Here is a 21,716-nt window from a genome sequence, read left to right on the forward strand (position 1 = left end):
AGGTAGTGTTCATAGGTTCAATTTCCATTCAGAAATCAGATGGTAGAGGGGAAGAAGCTGTTCCTCAATTGTTAAGTGTGTGTCTTCAGGCTTCTATACCCCCCTCCTGCTGGCAGCAAGGTGAACGAGGTTTGACATGGGTGATGAGGGTCTGTAATGACGGAAGCTGTCTTTTTGAGGCATTGCTCTTTGAAGATGCTCTGGATATTACAAAACCTAACTGAGTTAGTCCTGACGAAGGGTCTTGGCCCGAAACATCGACTGTACCTCCTCCTATAGATGCTGCCCAACCTGCTGTGTTCACAAGCAAATTTTACGTGTCGTGCTTGAAATTCCAGCATCTGCAGATTTCCTCGCGTTTAGGCTGTTTTTTGATCCTGAGAAAAAAGATATTCAGGTTGGAATATTAATTGGACAAAGCAAATTGTGCCTAGTATTTTCCAGAATACTGCCTGGATGAGAGAACATGTTTTATGAGAATAGGCTGAGGGAGCAAAGGATTTTTGCTTTGGAATGAAGGGGGGATGAGATTTGATTTGTAGAGGTTTACAAGATGATACGAGGCATAGATCGAGTGGAGAGCCAGAGGAATTTTCCCCAGGGCATAAATGGTTTATACCAGGGGGACATAATTTTAGGGGGATTGTAGGAAAATATAGGGGATGTTAGGGGTAAGTTCTTTACAGAGAGAATGGTTGGTGTATGGAACACCCTGCCAGGGGTGATGTTGGAGACAGATACATTAGGGGCATTTAAAAAAACACCCACTTCAAATCTGCTTCACATTCCCATTTGGATATGTCCATACATGGCCTCCTCTACTGCTATGATGAGGCTAAACTCAGATTGGAGGAGCAACACCTCATATACCGTCTGGGTAGTCTCCAGCCCTTTGGCATGAACATTGAATTCTCTAACTTTCGGTAATACCCTCCCCCTCCCTTCCCCCTTCCCAGTTTCACTCTGCCCCCTCCCCCAGCTGCCTATCACCTCCCTCATGGTTCTGCCTCCATCTACTACCCATTGTGTTTTCCCCTATTCCTTCTTCACTTTTCCTGCCTATCACCTCCCTGCTTCTCCTCCCCCACCCCTTTATCTCTCCCCTTACTGGTTTTTCACCTGGAACCTACCAGCCTTCTCCTTCCCACCCTCCCCCACCTTCTTTATAGGGCCTCTGCCCCTTCCCTCTTCAGTCCTGATGAAGGGTTCCGGCCCGAAACGTTGACGAATTGTTTCCACGGATGATGCCCGACCTGCTGAGTTCCTCCAGCGTTTTGTGAGTTTTGCTTTGACCCCAGCATCAGCAGAGTATTTCGTGTTTTAAAAACTCTTAGATAAGCACATGAATGATAGAAAATGGAGAACTATATAGGAGGGGAAGATTAGCACAGCATCATGGGACAAATGGCCTGTACTGCACAGCAGGGTACTATGTTTTATATTGTATGCTTTATTTGGGTGGAGATGATGGTAATTGGAGAAGATTAAAATGAGATTAGTCCAGTATTCACGAATAATAGGTGACAATAGACAATAGATAATAGACAAGAGGTGCAGGAGTAGGCCATTCGGCCCTTCGAGCCAGTACCGCCATTCACTGTGATCACAACTGATCATCCACAATCAGTATCCTGTTCCTGCCTTATCCTCATAACCTTTGATTCCGCTATCTTTAAGAGCTCTATCCATCTCTTTCTTGAAAGCATCCAGAGACTTGGCCTCCACAGCCTTCTGGGGCAGAGCATTCCATATATCCACCATTCTCTGGGTGAAAAAGTTTTAAATGTTAAAAAGTTTTAACTCCGTTCTAAATGGCCTACCCCTTATTTTTCAACTGTGGCCTTTGGTTCTGGACTCACCCATCAGCGGGAACATGCTTCCTGCCTCCAACGAGTCCAATCCCTTAATAATCTTGTATGTTTCAATAAGATCCCCTCTCAACTTTCTAAATTCCAGAGTATACAAGCCCAGTTGCTCCAATCTTTCGACATATGACAGTCCCGCCATCCCAGGAATTAACCTTGTGAACCTACGCTGCACTCCCTCAATAGCAAGAATGTCCTTCCTCAAATTTGGAGACCAAAACTGCACACAGTACTCCAGGTGAGTTCTCACCAGGGCCCGGTACAACTGCAGAAGGACCTCTTTGCTCTTATACTCAATTCCCCTTGTTATGAAGGCCAGCAGCCATTAGCTTTCTTCGCTGCCTTCTGTACCTGCATGCTTGCTTTCAGTGACTGATGTTCAAGAACACCTAGATCTCGTTGTGCTTCCCCTTTTCCTAACTTGACTCTATTTAGATAATAATCTACCTTCCTGTTCTTACCACCAAAGTGGATAACCTCACATTTATCCACATTAAACTGCATCTGCCATGCATCTGCCCACTCACCCAGCCTGTCCAAGTCACCCCGCATTCTCATAACATCCTCCTCACATTTCACACTGCCACCCAGCTTTGTATCATCGGCAAATTTGCTAATGTTACTTTTAATTCCCTCATCTAAATCATTAATATATATTGTAAACAGCTGCGGTCCCAACACTGAACCCTATGGTACCCCACTGGTCACTGCCTGCCATTCCGAAAGGGACCCGTTAATCGCTACTCTTTGTTTTCTGTCAGCCAGCCAATTTTCAGTCCATGTCAGTACTCTGCCCCCAATACCATGTGACCTAATTTTGCCCACTAATCTCCTATGTTGGACTTTATCAAAGGCTTTCTGAAAGTCCAGGTACACTACATCCACTAGCTCTCCCTTGTCCATTTTCATAGTTACATCCTCAAAAAATTCCAGAAGAGTAGTCAAGCACGATTTCCCCTTCGTAAATCCATGCTGACTCGGACCAATCCTGTTACTGCTATCCAGATGTGTCGTAATTTCGTCTTTTATAATTGACTCCAGCATCTTTTCCACCACCGACGTCAGGCTAACCGGTTTATAATTCCCTGTTTTCTCTCTTCCTCCCTTCTTGAAGAGAGGGACAACATTAGCCACCCTCCAATCCACAGGAACTGATCCTGAATCTATCGAACATTGGAAAATGATTACCAATGCGTCCACGATTTCTAAAGCCACCTCCTTAAGTACCCTGGGATACAGGCCATCAGGTCTCGGGGACTTATCAGCCTTCAGACCCAACAGCCTATCCAACACCATTTCCTGTCTAATATAAATTTCCTTCAATTTATCCATTACCCTAGGTCTTTTGGCCACTATTATATCTGGGAGATTGTTTGTGTCTTCCCTAGTGGCGACAGATCCAAAGTACCTGTTCAACTAGTCTGCCATTTCCTTGCTCCCCATAATAAATTCACCTGCTTCTGTCTTCAAGGGCCCAATTTTGGTCTTAACTATTTTTTTCCTTTTCACATACCTAAAGAAGCTTTTACTATCCTCCTTTGAATTCTTGGCTAGTTTACCTTCGTACCTCATGTTTTCTCCACGTATTGCCGTTTTAGTTACCTTCTGTTGCTCTTTGAAAGTTTCCCAGTCCTCCGGCTTCCCACTCATCTTTGTTATGTTATACTTCTCTTTTATTTTTATACTGTCCATTACTTCCCTTGTCAGCCACGGCCTCCCCTTACTCCCCTTAGGATCTTTCTTCCTCTTTGGAACGAACTGATCCTGCACCTTCCACATTATTCCCAGAAACACTTGCCATTGCTGTTCCACTGTCACCCCTGCTAGGGTATTGTTCCATTGTACTTTGGATGCTTAATTGTCAGTGAGGACTTGGTGGGTTGAAAGGTAGACTATTAGACACCAATTTACATATTAATCCCATTGTATTCTCCCTTCTCCACCGCCCTCCCCCCCGCCAGATTTGACCACTCAGTTACACAATGTGTGCTTACAATACTTGCAATAACCATTAATGTACCAAATCTCTCATGCCTAAAACATGCAAACATGCAATCTCTGAGCAAACCAGGATTGAACCTGGGTCTTTGGAGTTATGAGGCAGCAGCTCTAATAGCTATGCACTGCATCATCCAAATTCATCTTAAAAGATGGTTATTGACCCTTATTGGCTGAGCGATTGTCTCCAGTCTGCTTGGGCTCTATATGGGATTGTTTGTTTGCCCCCCGCTTAATGACTGGTGGGTATGTTCCCATGGCATCAAATGATCCATAGTAGATAGGTCAGATGATAAATGGGAAGAGAAATGGTAATGACTAGAATAGTGCAAGGAAAGAGCTCTTCGTCAGGACCTTGGGTTGGGCAATGAATGCAACCTCACCAAGATACAGAGGAAGAAGTTTCTTCATTATGCTACAGATAAATATTACTTGCTTACTGCCCATTATGCCATGGACACTTAGGGCAACAATGAAGGTTCTTCATCTCAGTCTGCCCATAGATATAGGATTTTTCCTTGCTGTTTCCATAACAATTCCCTTTGACCAGTCAGGGTTGTTAGCCCTGAGTTGAACCCCCAGACCTGGAGGACTGCTGGACCACTCTTAGTCTGGCCTCTACCCTTTGACCTGTTTGGCGTGGGTGACCCTACCAAGAGGCAAAACACAAGGCCCTGACTCCAGCCAACATGGCTCTCCGGGTCATTGAGGCACGCAAGCCTCCAAACCCTGTGACAAGGTTGTGATCGTTTTTGAGGATAGATGAACATTATTTTGGCACAAGTTTCACACACCTCCTTCATTTGGTTTCAATGGAATCAAACACGACAGGTTGAACTCAAACTGTGACCGATGCCTTCACATGATCAATGCTAGCAGTGTTTCTCCCCTACTGTGTAATGCTGATACTGGATCCATACAACAATTTAAAGTTCACAGTAAATTTATTGTCAAAGTATGTACTATATGTGTAACCATATACTAGCCTGAGATTCATTTTCTTCCAGGAATTTACAGGAAAATAATGAAATAGAATGGAGTTTATGAAAAACTGTACATAACTAAGGCTGACAAACATCTTCCTTTTCCATTTCCTTACACCAACACTGCTCACTTGATGAGTACAAGATGTGCCAGGAAACCTCCCCCCACCCCCCGTAATCACCAAAAGACTTAAGAGTCGAAGTGTGAGGCCAAACATTACTATTGTTCTTTATATTTGTTTTTAGTTTGCCTGTCAGAACCATAATTTAATGAGCCATTCACAGTATCATTGCATTAGTTGTGTGTACCTAGACACCTTATGAAAACCCTGGAAGGAATTGATGTGCTTAGTTGATCAGTCAGGGTGTGTCAGAGTACATAGGTTATAAAACGAAAAGAAAGGTTTCTCATAAACCTGGTACTGTAACCTTGTGGTTCACTGTATTAACAAAACGTAACGTCTGCAAAACCAGACAATGCGATCATTATCGGCTTCAATATTGTCACTAGGGAAAAGGTGAGTATAACTTTTAGAGAGAGAGACCTAAGCTCATTGTCCAGGTCACCATCAAGGCAGGAAAAGGTGGAAAAATCATGAGTTACTCCAGAAATCACCTCCAACAGAGTCACAATGAGTCCTGACGAAGGGTCTTGGCCCGAAACATCGACTGTACCTCTTCCTAGAGATACTGCCTGGCCGGCTGCGTTCACCAGCAACTTTGATGTGTGTTGCTTGAATTTCCAGCATCTGCAAAATTCCCTGTGTTTACACAATCTTGTTGTTGGGTTTGGAGGCTTAGGAGCCTCAAGGACCCAGAGAACTATTTTGAATGGAGTCAGGGCTTTGTGCTTTGGCTCTTAGTAGGGTCAAAGGGTAGAGGCCGGGCTAAGAGTGATCCACCAGTCCTCCAGGTTTGGGGGGTTCAGCTCAGGGTTAACAACCCCGAATGGTAACACAAAACTGTTACGGAAACAGAAATGAAGAATCCCACTACATCTGAGTGCGATGGTATTCCTGAGTTTCCTCCCAAGACTTGCATGACTGGCGGTAATGAAACTGACATGATGAATGAAGCTGTGAACACTGCCAGAGATGGAGGACGTTCATTGCTGCCCTAAATGCCAATGACGTAATGGGCAGTGAGTAAGTAAGTACCTGAAAAGTCAGGGGTAAATTTCGATTTTAGGGTGATAACAGGCCATTAACCTACTAACTCACACATCCCTGAGAGTGGGAGGACACCAGTGAAGTTCAAGGAAAACCATACAGTCACAGAAAGAACATGCAATCTCCAAATGGGCAGTATTGAAAACCAGGATTGAACCTGGTTCTTTGGAGTTATGAGGCAACAACTCTAATAGCTATGCACTGCATCATCCAAATTCGCCTTTAAAGATGGGTAGTAACCAATATTGACTGAGGGGTTGTCTCCATTCTGCTTCGGCTCAATATGGGATTAATTTTCCATCCCAGTTTAGTGACTTGTGGGTTTGCGCCCATGACATAAAATATTCCACAATACGCAGCTCACATGATAACTGAGAAGAGAAATGAAAAATGCTAGAATGGTGTAGGGCAACAGCTTCTGATCAGCAGAGAACGAGGAAAAGTGGGAGGCAAGTCTTCAACTAGGCAGAAGAGGCAAGTGAGATGACACCTTTGTGTTGTAAAGGGGAGCTCGGGTGAGTGATGGGAATTCAGAATCAGATAAGGAATTTATTTATTGAGATACAACACATAGTGGGCCCTTCTGTCCCCTTGAACCATGCTGCCCAGCATCCCCCAATTTAATCCTAGCTATTTATAATGACCAATGAACCGACCAACTGGTATGTCTTTGGACTGTGGGAGGAAACTGAAGCACCCGGAGGAAACCCATGTGGTCACGGAGAGAACATACAAACTCCTTAGAGACAGTAGCGGCACTTGAACCTGTGTCGCCTGTACTGTAAAGTGTTGTGCCAGCTACTACACTACCATGCTGCCCGAATTAATGAAAGCAAAAAAAAAGCTTGACAGATTGGGAGATGTGGATGCCAATTGGAAAGGACATGCTGTGGTAATGACAAGCTAATCAATACGCAACAAACTGAGATGCAGTGAAATAGCTAGTAGAATTGCAGTCTCAGTACTGACTTTTGGTGTCCTGTCAAGCCAGTGCATTCTCTCCCTGACTCCATGTGCTTCCCCAGCCTCCCCAGTTTCTTCCTATCTCCCAGAGCTCTGTGGATCAGAAGTTTAGTTGGCTGCTGTGAGTGGCTGCCAGCATGTAGATACAATCTAGGGTTGATGGGATTTGGGGAAAGTAAAATAGAATCTGTATAGGATGAGTGTAATATAGGCACTTGATGAGTGGCAAAGGCTTGTTTCTATGCCGTATGACACATTCTATGAAAGACTTTGCAGAAGATCATGTTAGAAGTGGGCCCATAGTTTGTGAAAATGGCTGAGCCTGCCTTAAAACCGAAGATAATATTAAATTCAAAGAGGCAAACCAGGCAATAAACAGATAATTCTTTCACTGACCATGGTTAATGACCTAATCCATCACATATGTTTACAGAATCCATTATCTTTTCAATAAGAAAGAGACACAATTTATTGAACTCTTGTTAAGCACTAACAAGGGGATTCTTTCATACACCAGAGACTTTGCCTTCTTGCCTCATGTGAATTGGGAGTCTGCTGACCCCATCTCACTGAGTGAATTCAGGCATTACTCACCACAGTCTATTTGTAGCATACTTCATTTAATGAATATAAATTAAAGTTCCAACTAACTGCACAGCAAACGGGAAATAAATGTGCAAAAGACAGATAAATGCCAGTACTTTGAAGGTGAAAATGCAGATTTCTCCTCTCTGTGCAGTATAATGGAGAATTCTCTCACAGAACTAACTACAAATTCCTGAGTAAATAAACATGATTGTGCAAAGACATATATAAACTCGTCCATATGATTATTTTCAGAATCTATTTGTAGACTAGTTGTACATATCATAACAGATATGTAATATTGCTCCCAATGGGCTACCTAGGAGAGTCTATATAAATCTGAGAAGGTCTATAAACCTGCACTGATATTTTGATTTAGTTCGAACCAACTAAACTCTTACACTTGGATCAATTTACTGGGAAATGTATATCACGTTATTAATAGAACCAATATTTTCAAATGTAACAAAATCTCATCAATGCGTCTTTAAGGCACAATCAGCTGATACTTTGGCCATGTAAAATAAAAAAGAACAATAAATTTTGACTAATTGGGAATGGGGTGCATTCTAAATGTTTAGGTCAACCTTTCTTGAGTCATGAGTGGAGGTGGAGTGGCAATTTGAACACTCCATATGCAAACGATAGCAGAAATAGGGAGTAGTAAATGTTTGAAAGGTAGGAGGCACCTCTCAATGTTATTAACTTCATAATTTATAAAGAATTGTATGGCCAAGGCCTTCTGCATCAGGCCAAGTGTATTCTCTTTATGAAGCTCCCGGGAAGATGAAGTGTTCTCTCAACCTTCTCTTCCTAGTTTAACCCGCATTTTTTTTTCATTCTTGCTTATTGACAGTCAATTTAGATTTCTTGATTACATCCAAGACTTTGTTCCAATATGTTTGTATTACCCCAGGTGCACAGAATCTAGAAGCTACAACAGTACTGCTCACAATGCCAGTTAAACTAAATCTGCTATGCTTTTACATGATTCATATTCTTCCATATCCTGCATATTCATGTGTCTGCCTGTATATCTATCTATCTATTTATTTATTTATTGAGATATTGCACAGAACAGGCCCTTTCTGCCCTTCGAGCCACACCACTCAGCAATTCCTTGATTTAATCCTAACCTAACCGAAAATTGAATTGAAATAAGGAGGGAGGAGAAGATGGCGGTGCGACGCAGCACGCGCGGCCGTTCTGAATTGATATCGATTATGTGTTAACTAGGGGCCGTGCACAATCCGGATTTGATGGAGACAGCCGTGAGAAGTGCGGAGGAACATCTGGAGTAACTTCTGAAATGCCTGCTTCGCTGCCGCTGCTACTGTGCAATGGAGAATCTCTGGAGACGAAGGCCCCAAATCCTCGGCTTTGCATATCGCCTGTTGCCGGGGCCGGGGTCGAAGCGCTCAGCAGAGGTGGTGCTCGGTGCTCGGTGTCGAAGAGGTGGGTCAGAGGCTCGGAGTTTTTCGGACGGACTCGGAGTCGGACTGTGGTCAGATGCTTCCAGGATGCTGCACCGGCAAGTTGGCGGCGCAGGAGGTTCACCGTCTGCGTGAGATGATGGGACTTTCGAGAGACTTTGAGACTTTTACTGTGCCATAGTCTGTTCTTTATCAAATTACGGTATTGCTTTGCACTGTTGTAACTATATGTTATAGTTATGTGGTTTTTGTTAGTTTTTAAGTCGGTTTGTCATGTGTTTTCATGATATCATACTGGAAAAACATTTTATCATTTCTTAATGCATGCATTACTAAATGACAATAAAAGGGGACTGCGTGTCCTCATAATCATAATCATATCATAATATCTTTATTGTCATTGCATTGTACAATTTGTCATGCACCAATACAGCGAAAATGTTTGCAACTCTCATACTCAATGCTATAAAACAACAAATAAAATAAATAAACAATAAATAAAATCAAGTAACCAGTCAGTACAAGCAATGTCTAGCAGTACAAAAGCACAACTCAGATGCATGACAGTCATAAATCCAGTATTAAAGTAGCAATATAACAAATTTGTAGATGATGCTTGATCAATTGGTTCAGAGCAATTATAGTTCTGGGGAAAAAGCTACTTTTCAGTCTGGAAGTGTAGGCATAGAAAATCTTATAACGTCTGCCAGATGGAAGAAGTTCAAACAGATGATTGCATGGGTGCGTATTGTCCTTACAGCTGCTTGCAGCTTTAGGCAGCGAGAGCTGTAGGTGTCCTCCAGGGCTGGGAGCTGTGTCTTGATGATCTTCTGTGCACTAGAGACGACCCGCTGAAGTGCTTTTCTATCAGCTGCTGTGCAACTGAGATACCACGCAGAGATGTAGTATGTTAAGATGCTCTCTATGGTGCAGCGGTAAATGGTCACCAGCATCTGTTCAGGTAGACCAGCTTTCTTCAGCGTCCTGAGGAAAAACAAGCTTTGCTGTGCTTTCTTAACTATTGTAGTGGTGTTCGTGGACCATGTAAGGTCTTCTGAGATATGTATTCCCAGAAACCTGAAACTGGACACTCTCTCCACTATGTCTCCATTAATGTAGACTGGAGCATACTCGTCATCCCATGACTTTCCAAAATTGATAATTAGCTCCTTAGTCTTTAATCACGGGACAATTTACAATGATCAATTAACCTACCAACTAGCATGTCTTTGGACTGTGGGACAAAATTGAAGCACCCACAGGAAACCTCACAGTCACGGGGAGAGTATTCAAATTCCTTACAGGCAGAAGCAGGAATTGAACCTGGGTCACTGTTACGGTAAAGTGTTGTGCTAACCACGATGCTACAGTGCTGCCCATCTATCTAACAGCTTCTTAAACATTATTACGACATCTGCTCCCATCACTAACCCTGGCAGTACGTTCCAGGAACCTACTACTCACTGCGTCTAAACGTGCTCCACACATCCCCTTTAAACTCCCCTTCTCATAACTTAAGTGCAGGCCCTATAGCATTCTGACTGACAATACACTTAGATTTCTTGATATTTAAATACACGGAAATGATAAACTCCGGCAAGGGTGAACAGCTTCAAATTCCTGGGAGCCAACATCTCCGAAGATCGATTTTGGGTCCTGCATACTGAGGCAATCATTATTTCATTAGGAGCTTGAGGAGATTTGGTATTTCACCAAAGACTTTTAGAACCTTCTATAGATGTTAGATGGAGATCTTTCAGACTAGTCGCATCACAGCCTGGTTTAGAAGTAAAGTTCAAAGTAAATTTCATTATCAAAGTACATATATACTACCATATACAACCATGGGATTCATTTTCTTGTGGGCATACTTAATGAATCAATGCAACAATAACAATAGGAGAATCAATGAAAGACCACCCAACTAGTGCGATCAACCAGAGTGCAGAAGACAACAAACTGTGCAAGTACAAAAAGAAGAGATAATAATAAATAAATAAACAATAACTGTCAACGTGAGATGAAGAGTCGTTGAAGATGAGTCTATTGGTTCTGGGAAAGTTTCAATGATGAGGCATGTGAAGTTGAGTAAAAGTATCCCCTTTGGTTCAAGACTCTGGTGGCTGTGAGCAATAACTGTTCCTGAACCTGGTGGTGTGAGTCCTGAGGCTCTTTTGCCTTCTTCCTGATGGCAGCAGAGAAAAGAGAACATGTCCTGGGTGGTGGGTATCCTTGATAGTGGACAATGCTTTCCAATGACAGCTTTTCATGTAGATGTACTCTATGGTTGGGAGAACTTTACGCAGGATGGACTGGGTCATATCCACTAATTTTTTTTAGGATTTTCCATTCAAGGGCATTGGTGTTTCCTTACCAGTCTGTGATGCAGCCAGTCAACATACTCTCCACTACACATTTGTTTTGATGACAAACTGAAGATGGCAGAGTTAGTCATCGAAATGTTGGTTATAACTGATACCTGTACCCGGCTGGAAGCCTGTGAGGAGTTTATTTGTCTGAAGATCAGTAAGTCACCTGACCCAGATAGTCTGCACCACAGGGTTCTGAAAGAGGTAACTGAAGAGATTCTCCAGACATTTGTAAGGATCTTTCAAGAGTCACTTGATTCTGGAATCTTTCTTGAGGACTGGAATATTACAAATATCACTCCACTCTTTAAGAAGGGAGGGAGGCAGAAGAAAAGAAATTATAGGCCAGTTAGCCTGACCTCAGTGGTTGGGAAGATGTTGGAGTGCATTATTAAGAATGTTGTTTCAGGGTACTTGGAGGCACATGATAAAATAGGCCAAAGTCAGCATGGTTTCCTCAAAGGAAAATCTTGCCTGACAAATCTGTTGGGATTCTTTGAGGAAACAACAGGCAGGATAGACAAAGGAGAGTCTGTGGTTGTTGTTTCCTTGGGTTTTCAGAAGGCCTTTGACAAGGTGCCACACATAAGGTTTGCTTAACAAGATGAGGGCCCATGGCTTAACAGGAAAAATACAAGCTTGGATAGAAAATTGGCTGACTAGCAGGAGACAAAGAGTGGGAATAAAAGGAGCCTTTTCTGGTTGGGGTCCAGTGACTAGTGGTGTTCCACAGGGGTCTGTGTTGGGACCACATCTTTTCACTTTATATGTCAATGATTTGGATCATAGTCATAGTCATACTTTATTGATCCCAGGCGAAATTGATGACAGAATTGTTGGCTCTGTGGCCAAGTTTATGGATGATACAATGATCAGTGGAGGGACAGGTAGTATTGAAGAAGCAGGAAATCTGCAGAAGGGCTTAGACAGATGAGAAAAATGAGTGAAGAAGTGGCAGATGGGATATAATGTAGGGAAATGATTAATCATGAACTTTGATAGAAGAAAGGAAGACATAGACTATTTTATAAAAGGGGAAAAATTTAAAATCAGAAGTGTAAAGAGACTTGGAGTTATCGTGCAGGTAAACTTACAGGTTGAGTTGGTGGTAAGGAAGGCAAATGCAGTGTTAGCATTCATTTCAAGAAGGCTAGAATATAAGTGCAGGGATATAATGTCGAGACTTTGTAAGGCATTGGCCAGACTGCATTTGTAGTATTCTGAGCAGTTTTGGGCCCCTTATCTAAGAAAACATATGCTGGCATTGGAGGGAGTCCAGAGGAGGTTGACAAGAATAATTCCTGAAAGAAAGGGTTAACATATGAGGAGCATTTGATGGTTCAGGGCTGTACTTGCTGGAGTTTAGAAGAGTGAGGGGGATCTTATTGAACCCTATCAAATATTGAACAGCTTAGATAGAGTAAATGTGGGGAGGCTGTTTCCTATAGTGAGTGACTCTAAAACCAGGGGGCACAGCCTCAGAATAGAGGGATGTCCATTTAGAAAAAAGATGAGGAAGAATTACTTTAGCTTGTGGTTGGTGGATTTGTGGAATTCATTGCCACAGACAGCTGTGGAAGCAAAGTCATTGAGTATATTTAAAGTGGAGATTGATAGGTTCTTGATTAGTCATGGCATCAAAGGTAATTGGTGGAAGGCAGGAGAATGGGATTGAAAGTGATAATAAATCAGCCATGATGGAATGGTAGAGCAACTCAATGGGCTGAATGGCCTACTTCTGCTCCTATATCTTATGGTCTTTTGGACTATCTTCTGTCAAAGTCATGATATATACCCAGAAAAGATGAGCAAGGATGCTCCCTAGATATCTGAGCCTGTTTCCTTTGGAGTGAAGGAGACTTGATGGAACTATATAGGATTATGAGAGATATAGGGTAGATAGCCAAATTCATTTTTCCTTGGAGTGGGTATGATAAACACGAGACACAGGCTGATGGTGAGAGGATGGAGTTTTAAAGGGAATCTGAGAGATTTTTTTTTCTTTGTATTAGGAATAGTTGATATCTAGAACATGCTGTTAGAGGATATGGAGGAATTAAATGCAATCACTATGTTTAGGAGACATATATAGTATATACTGGTGTCCAAATATTTGCTGTGATGTGTCTAGTGTAGTAGTGTGGTGTATAGTGCTTGTCGCTCTCACTTTCAGCTTCTACTGCTGGCTAACAGTCTTGCGAAAAGGAGAGCAGAATGTGTAAGTGCCAGTACATAGTCTCTCCAGCAGCAAGCCATATCTAGTGCCTCCTCGCTGGTGACACATGGCAACTGAGCTCCTTTTGGACTCAGACAGAACTACAGAGAATGGGGAAGAGGTCTAGCCCCTGCACAAGTAGCAGGCAGGCCCAACGGTTTGTGGACAGGCCCTGGTGCTCATGAGCCTGATCTCCAGCTATGGGTAAATAACCCCACTGCCTTGTTGGCAGCTCGGGAGAGATGAAGACTATGGGAATAAACCCAGACAGGAAATCCGGAGTGGAGCCCCTAAGGCAGCTGGACGTCACTGAATATCCTTCCGGCAGCTCCTGCAGCTAAGCAGGTGCCAAACATATTGCTTCATAAGGTTTCATTTGAACTACACTGGTGAGGCTGAGAGGCAGATCTTGACGACTTGGCATCTCAGGATCTCCATACATTCCACCCAGGCTTGTGATGATGATCATCATCACCCGTTGTCCTTCGAGACAGGCGGATGCCAGCTACAACCACAGTATATACAGATAATTATGGGCCCAATGCAGGCATATATGATGTGTAGATGCCCAAGAACTTTGGCAAGGACACAACGGTCCAGAGGTGACATATTTGTGTTGTACTATTCTAGGGCACTGTGACTCGATGTTTTCATTATTTCACATACAGTACTGTGCAAAAGTCTTAGGCACATACATATAGCGAGGGTGCCTAAAACATTTGCACAGAAATTTGTTCATATGGAGCAGGTGCACAGATGTTGCGAATGGCGAGGGTAAAGTGTCGTGGGAGGGGTGTGGGACAGGTGGCAGAGGAGTGCCAGGGGCAGGAGTGGGGTGGAGTAGGTGCAGACACACCCAGCCCTGAGACACCAGGCAAGTCATTTGATTTCAAACAATTGGTTTATTGATCATTACAGAATGTCTCTCTGGTACTTCCCACTCCCTCCCCTCGCCCTCCCCCTTTTCCCAACCATGACTCCCCTCTCCCTGCACCCTTCCCACTCTCAGTCCACAATAGAGACCCATATCAGAATCAGGATTATCATTACTCACATATGTCATGATTTTTTTCAGCAGCAGTACAGAACTGAGTTACTACAGTACTGAGCAAAATTCTCGTCCTCAACCCTAGTGATAACTTTTTCACAGTACAGTAGCTCTTCTAAACACATTGAAATAACAATTTGCATTTATTAGAGCTATCCACATCCTTTCCCAGAGATTTCAGAGCACTTTTCAGCCAAAGAAACCCTTCTAATTGGAGTCAATGTTCTTTCACAGAAATCATAGCAAAGAAAGGGTAATAATACAACAAATTTGCCTGGAGAAAGCTTGTTTATAATGGCAAGAATACTTGCTTCAGCAATGTTGATTGGGAAATAAATGTCAGCCAAAATTCACAAGCTCTTCAAAAAAAGTGCTGGGAATCTCTTACAGTGACACAAGAGTTCAATTATTCAAGGCAACACCTGCAGTAGTGCTGTACTGTGGCCGCTCTACTGCACTGGAATGTCATCCCGGATTTTTGTCCTCAAAGCCTTGAGTGACCTTGAACCTCTAACCACCTGACTCAAGGGTAAGGCTGCTATCCTCTGAGATACATTCAGAGAGGTGTTAGCTCGCAGAACAAGGACCGAACGGTGGATAATTATCCAGCAGTGACTTCACAATGGAAACGAGGAGAATGTTTCATCCACTGAGGTTGATGAGAGCTCTGATACGATATCTTATTTTTTTATTTTTGCTTTTGAGAATTTCTAGCGAATAAAAGAAAAAAAGTTCCTGTGTTCATCTGGATTATTGACTGTATCAAACCATAAGACATAGGAGCAGAACTAGACCCCTCAGGGCTGTGTACTAAGCCCCCTCCTTTACTCCCTGTATACCCATGACTGTGTCGCCACCCATAGCTCCAATCTGCTAATTAAATTTGCTGACGACACCATACAGATTGGCTAAATCTCAAATAATAACGAGCTGGCCTACAGCGAGGAAGTCATCACCCTGACACAGTGGTGTCAAGAAAACAACCTCTCCCTCAATGTCGCAAAAACAAAGGAGCTGGTTATGGACTACAGGAGGAATGGAGACAGGCTAACCCCTAAAGACATCAATGGATATGGGGTTGAGAGGGTGAACAGCTTTAAGTTCCTCGGCATAAACATCATCAAGGATCTCACATGGTCTGTACGTACTGGCTGTGTGGTGAAAAAGGCAAAACAGCGTCTCTTTCACCTCAGACGAAGAAGTTTGGTATGGCCCCCAAAATTTTAAGAACTTTCTACAGGGGCACAATTGAGAGCATCCTGACTGGCTGTATCACTACCTGGTATGGGAACTGTACTTCCCTCAATCGCAGGGCACTGCAGAGAGTGGTGCGGACAGCCCAGCGTATCTGTAGATGTGAACTTCTCGCTATTCAGTACGTTTTCAAAGACAGGTGTGTAAAAAGGGCCTGAAGGAGCATTGGAGACCCAAGTCACCCCAACCACAAACTGTTCTAGCTGCTACCATCCGGGAAACAGTGCCGCTACATAAAAGTCAGGATCAGCAGGCTCCAGGACAGCTTCTTTTACCAGGCCATCAGACTGATTAATTCAGGCTGACACAACTGTATTTCTATGTTATATTGACTATCCTTTTGTCATAATATTTATTATAAATTACTATAATTGCACATTGCACATTTGAACGGAGACGTAACGTAAAAATTTTTACTCATGTATATGAAGGATGTAAGTAATAAAGTCAATTCAATTCAATTCAATTCAATTCAGCTCAATTCAATTCAATTCAATTCAGAGCATTGAGTCTGCTCCATCATTCCATCATTACTGATTTATTATCCACATACTCTCACCCTCTCCTCGTAACCTTTTACACCCTTACTAAGTAACTACCTATCAACTTCTGCTTTAAATGACTTTTCCTCCACAGTTGTCTGTGGCAATGAATTCCATAAATTCAACACTTTCTGGCTGAGGAACTTGCTGATCATCTCGGTTCTGAATGGATATCCTTCTATTCAGTGGCAGCACCCTCTGGTCCTAGACTCTCCCATTTTTGGAAACATTGTCTACATTTCCACTCTGTCCAGGCCTTTCAATATTTTGTTGGCTTCAATAAGATCTTCTTTCATTTTCCTAAACCCCAATGAGTACAGGCCCAGAAACATTAAATGCTCTCCATACATTATCCTTTTCATTGCCAGGATTATTGCTGTAAACCTCCTTTGAACTGTCTCCGATGCTAGTTCATCCTTTGTTAGATATGGGGCCCAAAATTGCTCAGAATCCTTGGGAACCTATTCATCAATTTGAGATTGGAGAAAATGAGTATAGCTTAAAGGGTTTAAGTAGGCCAGGAGCCATCCTCATCCTTCCTGTTTGATTTGTTGATGCACCAGACTTGTTAAGCCAGTTCTTTTCACTGAACCCTCAGAGAGAAAAGAAAAAGGATTTGTCCAGTTTGGACTTAATGAAGAGAAATTTCTTTACTCAGGGTTTGGCAAACCCTTAGAAATCTGCACCTGAGAGACTCAGACACTGATTGCATCCAGAACAGAAATTGATAATTTGTGTATTATTAATGGAACCAAGGAATATTGAATTGGTGTAGGAAAATTATGTTTGAGGGGAAAGATCAGCTACCATCTTGTTTAATAGCAGATCAGGCTTGAAAGGCTGAATGGCCTTGTCCTGTTCACATTCCTTGTTGTGTTACCAGAATGAGTTTTTTGGCTACTGAAAGTTAGAAATCCCAGAGCTATAATCACATGCTCATCATCAATGGTTGAAACACTTCTCAGTAGTTTACTAATCCAACTGAATGGTCAGCTGCAGAGTGAGTACTAGTATCAACAGGACAATGAATTTATTTCTAAATGAAGAGTTGAACAAAAGATTGGCACTTGTATATCTTCTTCAGCTCTGCACATCCAAGAACTAATCCTGAAGCATGGCCATTGTAATGCAGCACGTTCCCACAAAGAGCCGAGAGCTAATGGGCATGTAGCTGCTGTAATGATACTGAAATGGAAGCTGGAGGGCAGGCCAGGGCACTGAGGTAACCCTCTCCGCATTTCATTGTAATAATACTAGGAGATGCAGTAAGGGCTTGGGTACAGGACGCTGCAAATTCAGTTACAACTCTCATATTTTCATCGCTAGCCTTTTGAAATTCTATTTATTTTTGAGTGCAGGGCGAATGTGATCATCTCCAGATCAAATCATGTTATGCGGGAAATTTGACAGGACACCCTAATGCAGTTGATGCAATTTGTACATCAGAAGCGCATCATATTACATCATTTTTGGTGTAGCACTGCTGTGGACCATTATCAAGGAGAGGAGTTGTTCGCAGCACGCCAAGGTTTGGTCTCCACTGGGCCTTTTGTTACCTTTTCCTCCCACACCACAGACCCATCTCAGTACCTGCTGATGTGAGCTCCCTCACGCCACAGAATTTACAACCAAGTTTCTCGTTGGCTGAACGCACACTGACCCTTCAGCATGCCCATCAAATTCTGTGGAGCTTCCACATCCACTGGGAGTGCAAGGCAAATCCTCAGGCAAATCCTACCTGAGAAGCAGTATCTACAATAGTGCTTCTAAGTGTGGTCGGTGGCGGGGCAAGGAATGTATGGGAAGTCACGAGGGAGATGTGCGTGTGTGGCAAGTAAGGTGAACGTGTGAACGGCAGTGAAGTTGGTGTGGTGAGGGAGGTGTGTGTGAGTAGGTTTGTGTAGTGAGGGAGGTGTGTGTGACCAGGCCCTCATGCCACAGCGTTGCCTGATGCAAATACCCAGGGGAAGGCGTGAGATGCCAGAGGTGGTGTGGCATGGTGGATGCATGTGTTGGGTTGGGGGACGGCCCCTTCCTTCAGTGATGCCTGTTCCCATCAGTGCTGCCCTCTAGTGTTCACTCAGTGGTAGACAAGCTGGACTGCATTTGCCTGCAGCTGTATGAGTGCATAATGAGGACGGATGAGGACGACTGCAGGCCTGATCCAGCAGAAATATAGTTCCAGAGCAACATCCCATACACCATCAAACTAAGGCCATGACACTCAGGGACTTGGGCTGTATTTGTTGCGTATTTAATATTTCAGAAATATTTGAGTTATCTTGTACATACATGTTGTTTGATTAAGCATTCATGCTTATTTAAATAATTCATTATGAGTTATACGTATAAATAAGTGTACTTATTTATTGAGATACAGTGTGGAATAGGCCCTTCCAGTCCTTCAAACTGCATCAGCCAGCAACCCCCGATTTAGTCCTAGCCTAATCTTGGGACAACTTACAATGACCAATTAACCCACCAACCGGCATATCTGAACAGTAGGAGGAAATCAGAGCACCCGGAGGAAACCCAAGCGATCACTGGGAGACGTACAATCTCCTTACAGGTAGTGGTGGGGAATGAACCCAGGTGGCTGATACTGTACAGTGTTGTGCTAACACTATGCTACTGAGACGAATTATATACATCATCACGTTACCACATGATATGTGGGTGCCTCGCTTAAAATAAACTCAAATTCAGACTCACACCTTGGACTCCAGTGCCATCCTTTGAATTAGCTTAATGTATTGTAGTTACAAAACTTGACAATACTATTATTACTTTTGTGACTGGATGTTTTATTGCGGTTGTAATTATATATGCAAGATGTGCCTTGTGCTGTACGTAATGTGTTTTACACCTCGGCCCCGGAGGAATCCTGTTTTGTTTGGCTGTATTCTTGTGTTATGGCTGAACAACAATTAAATTAAAATTGAAATTTCTCTAGTTTCATTCCTCCCTATCTCTATGCTCTTCCTGTCCTACAACTCACCTCCCACTGTGGCCTCTTGAGCGCCCCAGAATTCAACCACTCTGCCACCCTTGGCCATTCCTAAGGGTCCTCTGAGGCCAGAAGTGTCCTCCTTCAACTTCCTTCCCTTCTGTCTCCGAGCTTTCTGTTGAAAACTTCCACTTATGACTAAGAATTTGATCACTTAACCTAATACCTCCAAAGATGACTGTTTGTCAGATTTGGTTCAATAATTCTCCTGTGAAATGTTTGCTTCATTAAATGGGCTATATTAATAAAAGATGTGGTGCGTGGTGGTTGCAGCTGTTGAAGTGAGAAACAAAAATGTTGTCCCAATTGTCCTCCTCATTAGTGAAAAATAATTTTGTAAAAGCAGCCTTTTACAATAACCTTTTTTGAAATCTGCTAAAACCTGTCAATATAACTTGAAAACCATTTGGCATTGAGCAGAATGATGGGAAGACCATGCCAAAGATTATTGTAGCTTCCCAAATTCAGTTCTATTTTTGAATATACTTGCCAAGTAAATGAGCTCATCTGTCTATTCACACTAGATCCGTCAGCTGTGCGAGGAAAGGCTGTGTAAATCAGGAACTTTTAAAACCAAGAAGGCAAAATTGTAGAACATAAATCAGCCATTTGATGCTTCTTCTGGCAAGAAATAAAAGGTCTCGAAACCAGTGGTGAAAACAAAATGGCCGACTGCAAAACGTGGCTGAACAGAGCTCTCTCACATCCACGCCTGTCCTGAGGTTGCAGGAAGATGGTCTACGATTAGAAAGAAGTCTTGTTCGAAACAGCAGAAGACTTAAATATTTATTTCCTAAAGAAAATACGTCTGTTAAAGAAGGATATTTTCCTAACACTAGCCAATCAGCAGTTGGATGGATGAGATAGAAATAACGAAGAATGCTAAACTGGTTGGATAGCTTAATTTACACCGTGGAAACAATCTCTGATCCTACAAAGCAAGTCCAAATGATTTATTTGCATTTTGGTGCATTTGCTGTGGAATATCTTAGGCTGTGAAAGAACTGCCAGGTTACTGCAGAATCTTTCTTCGATACATATCCTTCACAATCAAGATCGCCTCGTTCAAGCAGAGTGGAAGTATGTTGGGGAGACAAGAATGTGGAAGGTTTTGGAGGGAAAGGGGAGAGCTAACAAAATGAAAAGAATTTTGGGAAGAGCTTGACTGAGTGATTGACAGAGTGGTAGAATTCCTCCTTTGGATCCTCATTAACTTATTGCAAATCACAGCATAGAAGGTGGGCATTCAGCCCACCGTCTCAGACATTATCCAAGAGGCAAGGTATGTCATTGACGTCTGAATAGAAGTTGGTGCAAATGAGGACAATGGGCAAGGCGTATTCCATGTCAGCATGCTGCACATGGTATCTTTAAAGCTGTCAAACATCCTGCGACAATAAAGAGCACCCAGCACCCACCCACATCATAAGAGATTTAGCTGAGTTCAACTAATGTGAAAGAAGCCTAGAGCTTGGGAGTTGATGCAAATGTACAAAACTGCAGATGCTGAATACCTGACATAAAAACAGAGAATGACATACAAAATTGCTGGAGGAACTCAGCAGGTCATTCAGCATCCATGGAAAGGAATAAACGGTTAATGTTTCAAGCCGAGACCCTTCACCCAGACTTTGATGTTTCAGTCCAAGGCACTTCAGCGGGATCACTGCAAAGTGTCTTCAAAGTATAGCTTGGTTTATACTTCTGCGTTAACTGGACGCCGTCACCTACGCAAGCGGCCTACGCACGTTGTGAGCATTTATACTTGTGCGCTAGTGTATCTGCGTCGCTCTGCAATTCACGCACGTCACGCATGCGCACTCATCTGCCCGCGCAAGGCTTCATGGTCATGGTAGTCTCTCTCGGCGTAAACAAGAAGCAAGCGTCTTTTTTCGTAAAAACAAAATGTGTCCTCCATAATTTCGGAGGTCTGTAAAGCTTTCTGGAAAGCATTGCAGCCAGAGTTCCTTCCCTGCCCTTCAGTCGCCCAATGGGAAGCTATTGCAGCATAGGATGAAATGCGATGCTGCCAAGTGGACCAATCACAGTTCTTACGGTCTGCGTTGCCGGGACGCGTGATTACATTTTGGGAGAGGTGTGCGTCGCAGCAACTCAGGCTCTGGCGTAGGGTTCCGTGTCGGCTTTGCGGAGGGTTTGCGGTGACGCAGACCTTATGGCGACGTGTTGACGCAGAAGTATAAACCAGGCTTCAGTCTACCCCATTCCTCTCCATAGATGCTGCCTGACCTGCTGCTTTCCTCTAGCATTTTGTACGTCTTCTCAGC

General features: G+C 43.1%; 1 long non-coding RNA gene across 1 annotated transcript in view; it reads right to left on the reverse strand.

The window, feature by feature from the left end:
• Nucleotides 1-21,716, reverse strand: part of LOC140209440 (uncharacterized) — a 110,254-nt gene that overhangs the window by 12,296 nt on the left and 76,242 nt on the right. The window contains exon 2 of the long non-coding RNA XR_011888982.1: nt 268-377. This is a non-coding gene — a long non-coding RNA (uncharacterized lncRNA). The remainder of the gene's footprint in view (nt 1-267; nt 378-21,716) is intronic.

Source organism: Mobula birostris, chromosome 14, assembly GCF_030028105.1.
Source record: "Mobula birostris isolate sMobBir1 chromosome 14, sMobBir1.hap1, whole genome shotgun sequence".
NCBI lineage: Eukaryota > Metazoa > Chordata > Chondrichthyes > Myliobatiformes > Myliobatidae > Mobula > Mobula birostris.